Here is a 14,689-nt window from a genome sequence, read left to right as displayed (position 1 = left end):
TGGTTTCTTCCCATCTTTGTGGATTTATCCGCCTATTGACTTTGTAGTTGCTGTCTTTCTGATTTTGGTAATTTTAAGTCTGCAGCAGCTGAACTCATAAACCCCCTTTTCTTCTCCCCAGGTGTTCTGGCCCAGGGGTTTAGCACTTTATGCTTTTCAGCTGTGTTGCTACCGTTTTCCCTGCCCACAAGGTGGCAGTCTAGTCACACTCAGCCTGCAGAGGCTTCGCTGAGCTGCTGTGGGCTCCGCCCAGCTTCCGTGTGAGGTTCCCTGCAGTCCTGTGGGTGTAGTTAGAACTGCTTCCGCTATGCTGGCCCGCCCCTGTAGTGACGGAGTCTCTGTAGTGGCGGGTTGTCTTGGTTACGGAAAATTGCCCCGGAACTGCAGGGTGTTTCCGGATGGAGGACGCCCCTCCCCCACAGAGCTGGACCGTCCCGGGTTCAGCCGTGTTTACAGAGGGGCCCTCTTTGTCCGGTAATCTCTTGGCTTGCCTCCTTGCCACAGCTCCCCTTGCTGGCCCAGAGGGGACACAGTCTCGTTCACTTTGTTCAAGGAGCCGCTGCTCCCCGCCCCCCGTGCAGGCCGAGCAGCTGCTCTGGTCCAACCAGCGGCGCTGGGAACCCGGGGAGCTTCTCCGCCTGTGAATCTCCTGGTCTGTGGGCAGTTAAAATCCGCTGCCCTGTGTGCCGCTGCGTCAGCCGAAGCAGCGGCTCTGAGATTCGTGGCGCTCCCTTGCCCGGGGGTCTCCTGGCTTGGCTCCCTGCTTCAGCTCCCCTTTCTGGCTCAGAGGGAACTCTGTCTCTCTCGCTCTGCATAAGAAGCCACTGCCCCCCGCTCCAGGGCGTAGGCTGAGCGGCCACTCCGCTCAAACCAGCGGTGCTGGTGACCCGTGGGGCTTTTCCTCCTGTGAATCTCCTGGTCTGTGGGCAGTAAAAGTCCGTCTGGAAATGCGGCGTCCACTCACCCTCTGCGCCTTCTCTCGGAGCTGCAATCTCGACTTCCTCCTAAGCGGCCATCTTGGATCGATCTCTATCATTATATTTCAAGTGAATTTCTTGTAGACTGCATGTAGCATATGATTTTTTCTTCTATACCAATTTCTTTTAATTAGAGTTTTTAGACTGTTTTCTTTTATGTAATTATGGATAATGTTAGGCCTTAAGTCAGCCATTTCAGTTTTTTTTCTGTCCCATTTTTTGTGTTTTCATCTTCCTGCCTATAAGTGGGTTACTTGAACTTTTTTTTTTTTTTTAGAATAAAATTTTTGTTTGTTCATAGTGGTTTGGGTTGTATCTCCTTGTATAGTTTTTTAAAGATTGCTCCAAAGTGTTATTTTATACATAATATTACTTACCACAGTCTCCTGGTGTCCACATTACCCTCTCTCACCTCTAGTATAACTATCTCTGTACTTTGAGAACCATGTTAGGCAGTGTTGTAAGTTTTGGTTCAAATATAATTTAGAAAACTTAAGAAAAGGGTCGGGCGCGGTAGCTCACACCTGTAATCCCAGCACTTTGGGAGGCTGAGGTGGCAGATCACTTGAGGTTAGGAGTTCAAGACCAGCCTGGCCAACATGATGAAACCCTGTCTCTACTAAAAAAAAAAAAATACAAAAATTAGTCGGGAGTGGTGGTGCACACCTGTAATCTCTACCACTCAGGAGGCTGAGGCACAAGAATCTCTTGAACCCAAGAGGTGGAGGTGGCAGTGAGCCGAGATCGCACCACTGCGCTTCAGCCTGAGTGACAGAGCGACACTCTCTCTCTCTCAAAAAAAAGAAAACTTAAGGAAAGTCTATTGTATTTAGCCATATTTTTGCCCTTCCCATTGTTCTTTTTTCCTAATGTTCCAAGATTCCTTCTTTTATCATTTCCTTCCTATTTAGAGAACAAAGAAAGTTCTCTAAATAGGAAGGAAATGATAAAAGCCAGTCTTCTTTGTTGTCAGCGGGCAAGCACATTCTTTTAATTTTCCTTTGTCCGAGAATGTCTAAATTTTACCTTTCATTAAAGAAGGATAGTTTTGCTAGATAAATTTTGTATTGACCACAGAAGTCTGCTCTTGAATTTGAAAAATTCTGCTTGCTTGTTTTCCGATGAAATATTCACTGTCATTCAAATTGTTTCCCACTTATAGATAAGGTGTTGTTCCTTTGTGCTTTCATTATTTTTTCTTAATTTTCAGGTTTGAATATGATGCCCCTTTGCATGGATTTTGGGGAGTTTATTCTGTTTAGGATTTGTTCAGCCTCTTGAACCTGTAGGCTTATGCTTTTGTATCATATTTGGGGAATTGTCAGTTACTATTTTTTCAGCCCCACCTTATTTTTGGTCTCCATCATGACCCCAATGTAATGACTATCAGATCTTTAGGTATAGCCCTACAGCACCCTCAGGCTCTGTTCTTTTTTTTTCCCCCTGTTGGTTTGTTCTGTTTTCAGATTGTTTCTGTTGTTCTGTCTTCAAGTTCTGCTATTGAGCCTATTATTGTTTTCTTTTTTCATTTAGGTTATTCTATTTTTTATTTCTCAAATTTGCTTTGTCTTCTGTATCCTTCCTGAGGATTTCTGTTTTCATTTGTCTTAGTGTAAAATTGCTCATTGGAGCATTTTTTATGATGGCTGCTTGAAAATCTTTTGTTAGACAATTCTGATATCTTTGTCTTCTCAAGTTTGGCATCTGTTGGTTGTCTTTTCTTATTTGAGTTGAGATTTTCTTGGTTCTTGATATGTTCTTTGAGTGGTTTGGATGAAACCCAGACATTTTGGGTGTTATCTATGAAATTCTCGATCTTGTTTAAATCTTCTGTTTTAGTAGGCCTCATCTGACACTGCTTTTGTAGGGGAATGAGAGATGAAAGAGCTGCTTTGTTACTGCCAGATGGGGCAGAAATCTAGGATCCCCACTTGGGTTTCATTGACATTGGGGTGGAGACTTTACTGCTGGGTGGAGGTGGGAGTTTTGACTCTTCACCTGGCCTCTGCTGATGCCAGCCAGCCTAGCTGGAAGGGAAGGAGTGCCTTGTTGGTCTTCCTCACGTGGCCTTGTTTCTAGGCAGTGGTAAATGTCCTGACTCCAGTAGGTCTTTGCTGACACCACCTCAGCTGGGACAGGGGTGTGTCATTGCCAGGTGGGGTTAGATTTCCAAGCTAACCATGTGGTCTCTAATGGCACAACAGGAATGGGAGTTGGGAGCCTTATTACAACTCACTGGGATTAAAGTTTCAGTTTCCCGCTTGGCCTTCAACACCAGCCCCCAAATAACTAAACATTTGAGACAGGCACCTCACAAAAGGCAAAAGTGGACAACATTTACTTTCTGAAGCACAATTATTGGAAAAGGTAAGTTAATATGTGATTAATACATTTAAGGAGATATGGTTGGTCAGATATTGATATGAAACAACAGGAAACTGGTATTTAAAAACTTAAGAAATATGGCTGGGTGTGGTGACTCACACTTATAATCCCAGCACTTTTGGGAGGCTGAGGCAGGCGGATCATGAGGTCAGGAGATCGAGACCATCCTGGCCAACATGGTGAAACCTCGTCTCTACTAAAAATACAAAAAATTAGCCAGATGTGGTGGCATGCACCTGTAGTCCCAGCTACTCGGGAGGCTGAGGCAAGAGAATTGCTTGAACCCAGGAGGTGGAGGTTGCAGTGAGCCGAGATTGCATCACTGCACTCCAGACTGGGTGACAGAGTGAGATTCCTCAAAAAAAAAAAAAACCCAAAAGTATATAAGTTATAGAAAATATAATAGCTAAAACAAGGTAGTGACGGGATAAAAAGTAGAAGGGAGGTGGCTAAAGAATTAATGAGTTGGAAGATTAGAATTAGGAATTCTCTCAGAAGGCATTAGAAGAGCCAAGAAGTATAGAGGATAGAAGTAACACTAGAACACAATTAAGAATCATGAAGGGAAAGTTGGCTACTCAGGAAGATTGCGTAAGGCCAGGCGTTCATACCTGTAGTGTGCATTGATCAGGCCTGTGAATAGCTACTGCACTCCAGCCTGGGCAACATAGTGAGATTCTGTCTCTCAAATTTTTTTTTCAATTTTTAAAAGTCACGAAAATGAAATAAGTAATTTTTTACATAATGGAGGATAAATTTCTGAGAATTAAGAGAAAGTTGAAAGGCCTCAGTTTGAGAGCATTCACATGGAGTCTCAACTGAGAGCAATAAGGAAAACCCACATCTAGACACATTATAATCAAAGAAAATCTTTTATTTTTAAATTTTATTTCAGTAGTTGTTGGGGAAGGAGGTGGCTTTGGGTTACATGGATAAATTCTTTAGTGGTGATTTCGGAGATTTTTTGGTGCACCTGCCACCTGAGCAGTGTACACTGTACCCAATGTGTGTATTTTAATCACCCCTCTCCCATCCTTAGCCCAAAGTCCTCGAAGTTGATTATATTTTTTTATTTTATTTATTTATTTATTTATTTATTTATTTTTTGAGACTGAGTCTTGCGCTATTGCCCAGGCTGGAGTGCGTGGTGCAATTTCAGCTTACTGCAACCTCCACCTACCAGGTTCAAGCCATTCTCGTGCCTTAGCCTCCCAAGTGGCTGGGATTACAGGTACCCGCCACCATGCCTGGCTAATTTTTGTATTTTTGGTAGACATGGATTCACCATGTTGGCCAGGCTGGTCTTGAACTCCTGACCTCAAGTGATCCGCCACCTCGGCCTCCCAAAGTTCTGGGATTACAGGCATGAGCCACCGCACTCAGCCCGATTATATCATTCTTAATGCCTTTGTGTCCTCATAGCTTAGCTTATTAAGTGAGAATATAGGATATTTGGTTTTCCATTCCTAAATTACTTCACTTAAAATAATGGTCTTCAATTCCATCCAGGTTGGTGCAAATGCCATTATTTTGTTCCTTTTTATGGCTGAGTAGTATTTCGTGGTATGTATGTGTATATATATATATATGAGTGTGTGTGTGTGTATGTGTATGTGTGTGTCTATATATATACATACACGTGTGTATATATGTATGTGTGTGTATGTATGTGTGTGTGTATATATATATATATATATACATACACAATATATACACATACATACACACACACACTCCACTTTATCTACTCGTTGGTTGATGGACATTTAGGCTGGTTCCATATTTTTGCAGTTGTAAATTGTGTTGCTATAAACATGTATATGCAAGTGACTTTTCCATATAATGACTCTTTTCCTTTGAATAGATACCCAGTAGTGGGATTGCTGGATCGAATGGTAGTTCCACTTTTAGTTCTTAAAGGAATCTCCATTCTGTTCTCCATGGTGGTTGTACTAGTTTACATTCCCACCAGCAGTGTAAAAGTGTTCCCTTTTCACCACATCCATGCCAGCATCTGTTTTTTTTAATTTTTAATTATGGCCATTCTTGCAGGAATAAGGTGGTTTTACACTGTAGTTTTGATTTGCATTTCTCTGATAATTAGTGGTGTTGAATATTTTTTCATATGTTCTTTAGCCATTTGCATACCTTCTTTTGAGAATTGGCTAGTCATGTCCTTTGCCCCGTTTGTGATGGGATTACTTATTTTTTTTCTTGCTGATTTAAGTTTCTTATAGATTCTGGTTATTAGTCCTTTGTCGGATGCATAGTTTGCAAATATTTGTCCCATTCTGTGGGTTGTCTATTTACTCTGGTTATTTCATTAGCTGTGCAGAAGCTTTCTCATTTAATTAGGTCCCATCTATTTATTTTTGTTCTTGTTGCATTTGCTTTTGGGTTCTTGGTCATGAACCCTTTACCTAAGCCAAAAAAAGACAAAATTGTAAAGGCTTCCATAGAGAAAATGCAGATCCACCACAGAGTTTGAGCCAGAGTCAGACTAATGTCAGACATCACAACATGAATCTTTGCTTCAAGAAGTCATTAATGTTTTTAATGTATTGGAGGACAGAACATAGAATTTAAATGTTAGGATATGATAAGAATGTCCTCAGGCATACACAGCTTCAGAAGATCTGTCATACAAAGACACATTGGTGCACTCGCATGTTTATTACAGCTCTATTCACAGCAGTCAAGATATGGAATCAAGCTAAGTGATTGGAATAATATGGAATCATCAGCAGATGAATGGATAAATAAAATGGGATATATATACACAATGAAATACTACTTAGTAAAAAAACAAAATTCTATAGTTTGCAGTAACATGGATGAACTTGGAGGACATGTTAAGTGAAGTAGGTCTGGACAGAAAAATACTGTGTGTTCTCACCCACGTATAGAAACTAAAAAAGCTGATCTTATAGAAGTAGGGAGTATAGATGGGAGGAATAACTTCTAGCGTTCTGTAACTATAGGGTGACTGTAATGAACAGTTTATTATAGATTTTCAGATTCTTGGAAAAACAGATTTGAATGTTACCAACATAAAGAAATAGGAAATGTTTGAGGTAATGGATATGCTAATTAAACTGATTTGATCATACACATTGTATACACGTCTTGAAATATACTGTACCCCATAAATACGTATGTATTTATGTGTCAGTTAAAAATAATAAAAGCAGGTAGAGTGCAGTGGCTCATGCCTGTAATCCAAGCAATTTGGGACTCTGAGGTGGGAAGATCTCTTGAGTCCAGGAATTCAAGGCTGCCGAGCACCATGAGTGCACTCCAGCCTGTGCAAGACCCCATCTCTAAAAATAAAAGTGAAAAAAGAATAGACACATCACGCTGGGCGCGGTGGCTCATCACTGTAATCCCAGCACTTTGGGAGGCCGAGGCAGTCGGATCACGAGGTCAAGAGATCAAGACCATCCTGGCCAACATGGTGAAACCCCGTCTCTACTAAAAATACAAAAAGGTGGCGCACGCCTATGGTCCCAGCTACTCGGGAGGCTGAGGCAGAAGAATTACTTGAACCCAGGAGGCGCGGAGGTTGCAGTGAGCTGAGATTGCGCCACTGCGCTCCAGCCTGGTAACAGAGCAAGACTCCGTCTCAAAAAAAAAAAAAAAAATAGACACATCACAAACTCAGAATATTTGTAATACATATTTGACCAAGGGCACACACATACCCAGAGTACATAAAAGAATTACCACAGATCGCTATTTTTAAAAAATGTAATAAATATTGGCAGAAGTTTTGGATAGAGACATTAAACAAGAAGATATCCAGGTAGCCAATGTGCGCATTAGTTTTCATTATCACTGGTCGTGAGTAAAATGCAATTTTAAACCAATAAAATGCCACTTTGCACTCACTAGAATGGGTAAAATTAACAATACCAAGTGTTAGCAAGGATAAGGAACACCTGGAACTCTTAGACATTGCTGGTGGTAGTCTATTATAGTAAACCACTTTGAAGAACTGTTTGAGCAATTCCTCTCCAATGTATATTTGAAAGAGAAATGATAACTTATGTCCACAAAAGTAGTGAACTTCTACAAGTATATTCATAATGGCTTTATTCATAATGGCCCCAAACTGAAAGTCTGAATGTCCCTTAATAGGAAAATGGATATATACATTGCAGTATTTTCATAGAATGGAACACTATTTGATAATGAAAAGAACCACTGACATGCAATGATCCAGATGAATCTCAATAGCATGCTGAATGGCAGAAGGTGGACCCAAAAGACTGTACATGGTATGACTCCACTGATACAAAATCCAAATGTTATCAAAACTAGTCTGTGGTTATAGAAGTCAGATCATGATTGAGAGACACTGTAAGCAGAATGGAGTACAGAGATTTTTACAGTGGTGGTGGTGTTGGGGGACGTTGTATATCTTGCTTTGGATGGAGATTAGAAGGATTATACAAATGTTGAGACTCAATTGAGTGAGAAGGGGACCACATCTGGTAATAACCAAGTAGCTCCTACTAGACCATTCCATGCACATACAATAACTATAAATGAAAAAATGTAAAAGAAAACTTCCCATAAGTTGCTGGAGAGCAACAAAATCAGACAGATAATGGGAGGGTGAGTGATACTCAGATAGAATAAAACAGTGAATTTTGTTTGTATGGCTTTTAGCCTGAGGACAAACCATAGTCTGTACTGTGCAGAGCAGCTAAAGCTCAGAAATGTGTTGCCATAGCTGTTCTGTCCAGCTTGCAGAACAAAATAGCAAAGGTTGGGTTGGCCATTGCAGCTGGAAAGTGAGGGGATACAGGAAGAAGTAAGCGAGCCTCAGATTTCCTGCACACTCTGTCCAAACCTCCTATAGCTCCTAAACTATACATGCATGTGGCAGACTTCCAGCAGTCCAGCTAAGACTAAAAGAATAAGCTGAAATTGCAGCTGTCTTTGACTGCAGGGCAGGCAGGCAGTATGCAGTTTGAGTCTAGTAAAGTTATCTGCCTGTTAGCATGAAAAATCAGTATTTTTCAGCAACATGGAATCCAGCATTTCTGGAACATATCATTTGTCCAGAATATAATGCAAACTTATTCAACAAAGAAGCAAATATTACCCATGTTCAATAGAAAATGCAATCAATTGAGACTGACCCAGAGATGATACAAATATTCAAATTAGCAAGCAAAGAATTTAAAGCAGCTCTTAATGTGCTATAGGATATAAAGGAAAGTGCTCATAATGAAGAAAGTGGTAAGAAGTACAGAAGAGAAGTCCAAACTAGAAAAAAGAACCAAATGGAAATTCTGTAACTGGAGAATTAAATACTTTAAATAGAAAATTCAATGGGCATAGCAGATTGGAAGTTACAGAAGAGTTACTGATTTTTTTTTTTTTTTTTTTTTGAGACAGACAGTCTGACTCCGTTGCCCAGGTTGGAGTGCAGTGGTGCAATCTCAGCTCAATGCAACCTCCACTTCCCGGGTTCAAGCGATTCTCCTGCCTCAGCCTCTAGCATAGCTGGGATTACAAGCATGTGCCACTACGCCTGACTAAATTTTGTATTTTAGTAGAGATGGGGTTTAGTAGAGATGGAGTTTCACCAGCTTGACCAGTCGGCCAGGCTGGTCTTGAACTCCTGGCCTCGAGATCTGCCTACCTTGACCTCCCAAAGTGCTGGGATTATAGGCGTGAACCACCGCACCCAGCTGACGTACTGACTTTTAAGACAAAAACAAGTTATCTGAGGGAGAGAAAAATAAGATTGAAAATAATGATTAACACCTTAGAACAATATCAAAAGATCTAATGTACAAATAATTTTTGAAGTCCAAGGACAAGAGGAAAGAGAATGAGGCCCCCCAAGGAAAGTATTTAAATGAATAATGGCTGAAATATTTTTATATTTGATGAAAGACAAAATTTGTAGATTCAAGAATCTCGGCTAACCTTGAGTCTGATATAATGTTCACTATACAAATCTTTCCATTGTTCTCTGTTTGAAATTTTTCATAATGTTAAAGTCATTAAGACAAAACACTCATATTGAATGAAATATTTAGAAGTACTCAGAAACAAGTCCAGATGAAGTAGACAGAGATATAGAAAGTGAGGGTGGTTAAGTATCTATAAAGTTTGTTGTTATCTTTAAAAGAAGCCTCAAAGAAAATATAATCTATAGCCATCTAGAACTAAAATTCTAAATATCAATATGGGGATGGTATAAGGGAGCAAAAGATAGAAGCAGCATGTTGAAGCGCTCGTGGGAGGATATTGGTAAATTTAAGAAGGTTATAATAGTATATGAAGATAAGAATCAATAGTAATATACCAGTAACCACCTTAAACCTTTTTTTTTTTTTTTTTTGAGATGGAGTCTCACTCTGTCACCCAGGCTGAAGTGCCATAATCTCAGCTCGTTGCAACCTCTGCCTCCCGGGTTCAAGTGATTCTCCTGCCTCAGCCTCTGGAGTAACTGGGATTACAGGCATGCACCACCACATCCAGCTAATTTCTGTATTTTTAGTAGAGATGGAGTTTCACCATGTTGGTCAGTCTGGTCTTGAACTCCTGACCTCAAGTGATCCACCTGCCTGGGCCTCCCAAAATGCTGGGATTAGAGGCGTGAGCCACTGTGCCTGGCCATAATGTAAACCTTTTAAACTAACAAAAGAAGACTTGTTATATCTATTGGAAAGCAAGGAAAAAAAAAAAGAAAATGCTCTATAAATAATAAATATCGAACAATATGGAATATATCCTATGCTAACAGTAATTACAGTAAATGTAAGTGTATTAAACTTGCCTATTGTAAAAGAAATACTAGAGTCTAGGGTAACTTGCATCTGATGGGAACTGTTTTCTCTCAACCTTTCTGATCCAGACCCCTGTGCACTCAGAACCCTGAGAGCAAAATGCCAGATAAGTAAGAGCTGGGAAGGTCCTTGGAGATTACACCTTGCCCCAGCTCACAGGGAGTTAACTGGATTTAAAATAATACCAACTCCTATCCTTATAGCTTGTGATTCAGGTCTGGAATGGGGCCCTGGAATCTGCATTTTTATTACAAGTGTGGAGCCACTGCACCCCACCAGAATCTGTATTGTATTGTATTGTATGAATGAATTAATAACAACAGGGTCTTGCTCTGTCACTCAGGCTGGAGTGCAGTGATGTGATCACAGCTTACTGCAGCCTCAACTTCCCGTGCTGGAGCAGTCTTCCTGTCTCAACCTCCTGAGTAGCTGGGACTGCAGCATGCCACCACACTCTCCTAACTATTTTTCTTTTTTTCTAGAGACAAGGTTTTACTATATTGCTCAGTCTGGTCATGAACTCCTAGGCTCAAGCCATCCTCCCACCTTGGTCTCCCAAGTGCTGGTGTGAGCGACTGTGCCTGGTGGAATCTGTATGTTCTGTTCTGTTCTGTTATATATGTTATTAATTTTTTTAAGATGCAGTTTTGCTCTGTTGCCCAGGCTGGAGTGCAGTGGTGCAATCCTGGCTCACTGCAACTTCTGCCTCCTGGGTTCAAGTGATTCTCTTGCCTCAGCCCCGCCAAGTAGCTGGGATGTGTGTGCCACCACGCCCAGCTAATTTTTGTATTTTTAGTAGAGATGGGGGGGGGGTTTCACCGTGTTGTCTAGGCTGGTCTGAAACTGCTGACCTCAAGCAGTCCACCCACCTTGGCCTCCCAAAGTGCTGGGATTATAGATGTGAGCTACCATGCCTGTCCCTGTCTGAATCTGCTTTTTTTTTTTTTTTTTTTTTTTTGAGATGGAGTTTTGCTCTTGTTACCCAGACCGGAGTGGAATGGTGGAATGGCATGATCTTGGCTTATCTCAACCTCCTCCTCCCTGGTTCAAGCAATTTTCCTGCCTCAGCCTCCCGAGTAGCTGGGATTACAGGTATGTACCACCATGCCCAGCTCATTTTGTATTTTTAGTAGAGATGGATTTCTCCATGTTGGTCAGGTTGCTCTGGAACTCGTAGCCTCAGGTGATCTGCCCACCTCGGCCTCCCAAAGTGCTAGGATTACAGGCGTGAGCCACTGCACCAGGCCAAATCTGTATTTTAATAGGAGCCTTAGGTGATTCTTTTTTGTTTTTGAAAAATATAAACTTTATTTCTCAACATAAGCTCCATCAAGTCTAAGACACTTTTGTAAGCCATGATACCAGCCATTTAATTTTTGTTTTCAGAGACCGTGTCTTACTCTGTTGCAAGGCTGCAGTGTAGTGAGATAATAACTTGTTGCAACCTTGAACCTCTGGGCTCAAGCACTCCTCCTGCCTTAGCCTCTGAAATTATTGGGACTACAGGCACATGCCATCATGCCTGGCTAATTTTTAAAATTTGTAGTAGAAATGAGGTCTTGCTATGTTGCCCAAGCTGGTTTTGAACTCCTGGCCTTAAGCAATCCTTTTGCCTCAGTGTCCCAAAGTGTTGAGATTATAGGTGTGAGACACTAGGTTCAGCTAAAGACTTGTTAAATTAGGAAACAAAAAGAATTTGAGGACTGGGCACAGTGACTCACCCTGTAATACCAGCACTTTGGGAGACCAAGGTGAAAGTATTGCTTGAGTCCAGGAGTTCAAAACCAGGTTGAGAAACATAGGGAGACCCCATCTCTACCAAAAAAAAAAACCAAAAAAAAACCTTTTTTTTTTTTTTAATTAGCAAGGTGTGGTGGTATGTGCCTGTGGCCCCAGCTACTCAAGAGGCTAAGGTGGAAAGATCTACTTGAGCCTGGGAGGTAGAGGCTGCATTGATTCATGGCTGGGCCACTGCACTCCAGCCTAGGCAACAGAGTGAAACACTGTGTCAAAAAGAAAAAAAAAAAAAATTCAGAAGGAGCCAAATTGGGACTGTAATATGGATGCCTGATGATTCCCATTGAAAGGCTTGCAAAATTACTTATTTGATGAGAAGAATGAGCAGGAGCAATGTCACAGTGGAGGACTCTGGTGAAACTGTTCCAGGCGTTTTGGCTAATGCTCCATCTAATTTTCTCAAAATACTCTCATAATAAGCTGATTTATTATTCTTTGGCCCTCCAGAAAGTCAACAGGAAGAATGCCTAAAAAAAACTGTTGTCATACCCTTTGCTTTTGACCAATCCACTGGACCACTTCCACCTCTTAGTAGCCATTGCTTTGATTGTGCTTTGTTTTCAGGATTGTATTGGTGAAGCCACGTTCCATCTCCTGTTACAATTCTTCAAAGAAATGCTTCAAATCAGCCGGGCATGGTCACTCATGCCTGTAATCCCAGCACTTTGGGAGGCCAAGGCGGGCAGATCATAAGATCAGGAGTTTGAGACCACCCTGGCCAATATGGTGAAACCCCATCTCTACTAAAAATACAAAAATTAGTCGGGTGTGGTAGCCTGTGCTGGTAGTCCCAGCTATGCAGGAGGCTGAGGCAGGAGAATCACTTGAAACCTGGAGGTGGAGGTTGCAGTGAGCCGAGATCATGCTACTGCACTCCAGCCTGGTGACAGAGCGAGACTCCATCTCAGAAAAAAAGGAAAAGAAATGCTTCAAATCCCACTTGTGTAAAACTTCCACCAAAAGTTCTGCTCTTGTCTGCAGCTGATCTGGACACCACAGTTTTGATATCCATCAAGTGGAAAGTTTGCTCAAGTTTAATTTTTCAGTTAGAATTGTGTAAGCTGAAACAATTGAAATTACTATGGTGTTGGCTACTGTTTCTGCTGTTAATTGTGTATCCTCTTCAGTTAAGGCACAAAGAACATTAATTTTTTCCTTGCAAATTGATGTGGATGGTCCGCTGCTGCAGGCTTCATCTTCAACATCATTTTGTTCCTTCTTAAAATGAGTTAGTCATTCGTAATCTGCTGATCTCTTTGGGGCATTCTCTCTCTAAACTTTTTGTAAAACATCAATGATTTTTCACCATTTTTCCACCCAAGCATCACCATAAATTTGATGTTGGTTCGTGATTAAATTTAGCAGAATTCATGTTGTTCTGATAGAGGCTCTTCTCAAACTGATGTCTTATTTTTCTTAGTGCCCCAAACTAGATCAATCATGGCAGAATGGGAAGCAGGAACGTCTTAAATGGTAGCAGGTGACAGGAGCAAGCCTTAGGTGATTCTTTTTTTTTTGGAGACAGAGTCTCACTCTTTTGCTCAGGCTGGAATACAATGGTGTGATCTTGGCTCACTGCAACCTCTGCCTCCCGGGTTCAAATGATTCTCCTGGCTCAGCCTCCTGAGTAGCTGGGATTACAGCCATGCACCAGCACGCCCAGCTAATTTTTGTATTTTTAGTAGAGATGGGGTTTTACTATGTTGGTCAGGCTGGTCTTGAACTCCTGACCTTGTGATCTGCCTGCCTCGGCCTCCCAAAGTTCTGGAATTACAGGCATGAGCCACTGTACCTGGCCCCTTAGGTGATTCTTAAAGGGGGGAAACTAAAGCAGTAGGCTTTGGGAATCTCTTCTCAGGCATCCTCCTCAATTCCCAGGAGCCCTCTTGAGACTCAGAACAGGAAGTCTGCCGGGCTGCGTAGCTGCTGTTTGAAGGCTGGGAAAGAGCCAGATGTCTTCTAGAAGGGCTCATTCTGTCTCACTGTTCTGGCCTAACAGCAGGTGGCAGCGCTGGTTCTGAGTTTTTGCTACGGCTTCTATGGATTGGTCTCACTCAGGGAGTGCCATTGTCTCGTGGGCTGGAATACTGGATACTGAGGGCAGAGACAAAAGTCTTTTACCTTCTATGGAACCCACTCTGGGCATAGGAAACCTAAAATTATTTGGATCTATGATATCTCTGGTTTGCAGGATTCTACACTTGACACTTTTTAAAATGCAAACTTTTATATTCAAATATAATGTACGTGCATAAAAGTGCACCAATAGAAACTATACAGTATAATGAATTTTCACAACACACAGCTGTTTAACCAACATACAGATAAGAAATAGAACTTTACCATACTATCCTTCTGCTCCAGGGCAACCTCTTTCCTAACTTCTACCACCATAAGTTGGTTTTGCCTATTTTTAAACATAATAAAAATGGAATCATGTATTTTTTGTATGTCTGGCTTCTTTCAACATTATATATTTGTGGTTCATCCATGTTGCATGTAATAGATCATTTGAAATATTTCATATGATAGTTTTGGATTATTGCAAATAATACAACTGTGTACATGTCTTTTGGTTAATACATGCACACATTTCTGTTGGAGGAATGGAGTTGTTGGGTTGCAGAATATGCTCTGGTCCAGCTTTAGCAGATACTGCGGAACTGTTTACCAGAGAGGTTATAGCATGTATCACTTTTCAAAGGAAATTTTTTATGCCAA

The 14,689-nt window shown here is 41.3% G+C and overlaps 1 protein-coding gene and 1 long non-coding RNA gene across 2 annotated transcripts in view; both read left to right on the top strand.

Moving 5' to 3' along the window:
• Window positions 1-14,689, top strand: part of KANSL3 (KAT8 regulatory NSL complex subunit 3) — a 79,856-nt gene that overhangs the window by 54,029 nt on the left and 11,138 nt on the right. The gene's annotated exons all lie outside the window — the stretch shown is intronic.
• LOC135272797 (uncharacterized) lies at window positions 887-14,407 on the top strand. The gene is made up of 2 exons (XR_010340760.1): window positions 887-10,764; window positions 11,133-14,407. It is a non-coding gene; the product is annotated as an uncharacterized LOC135272797 (long non-coding RNA).

Source organism: Aotus nancymaae, unplaced genomic scaffold (assembly GCF_030222135.1).
Source record: "Aotus nancymaae isolate 86718 unplaced genomic scaffold, 86718_ANA_hifiasm-v0.15.2.pri h1tg000131l, whole genome shotgun sequence".
NCBI classification, from domain to species: Eukaryota; Metazoa; Chordata; class Mammalia; order Primates; family Aotidae; genus Aotus; species Aotus nancymaae.
This window is presented reverse-complemented; position numbering and strand designations above follow the sequence as displayed.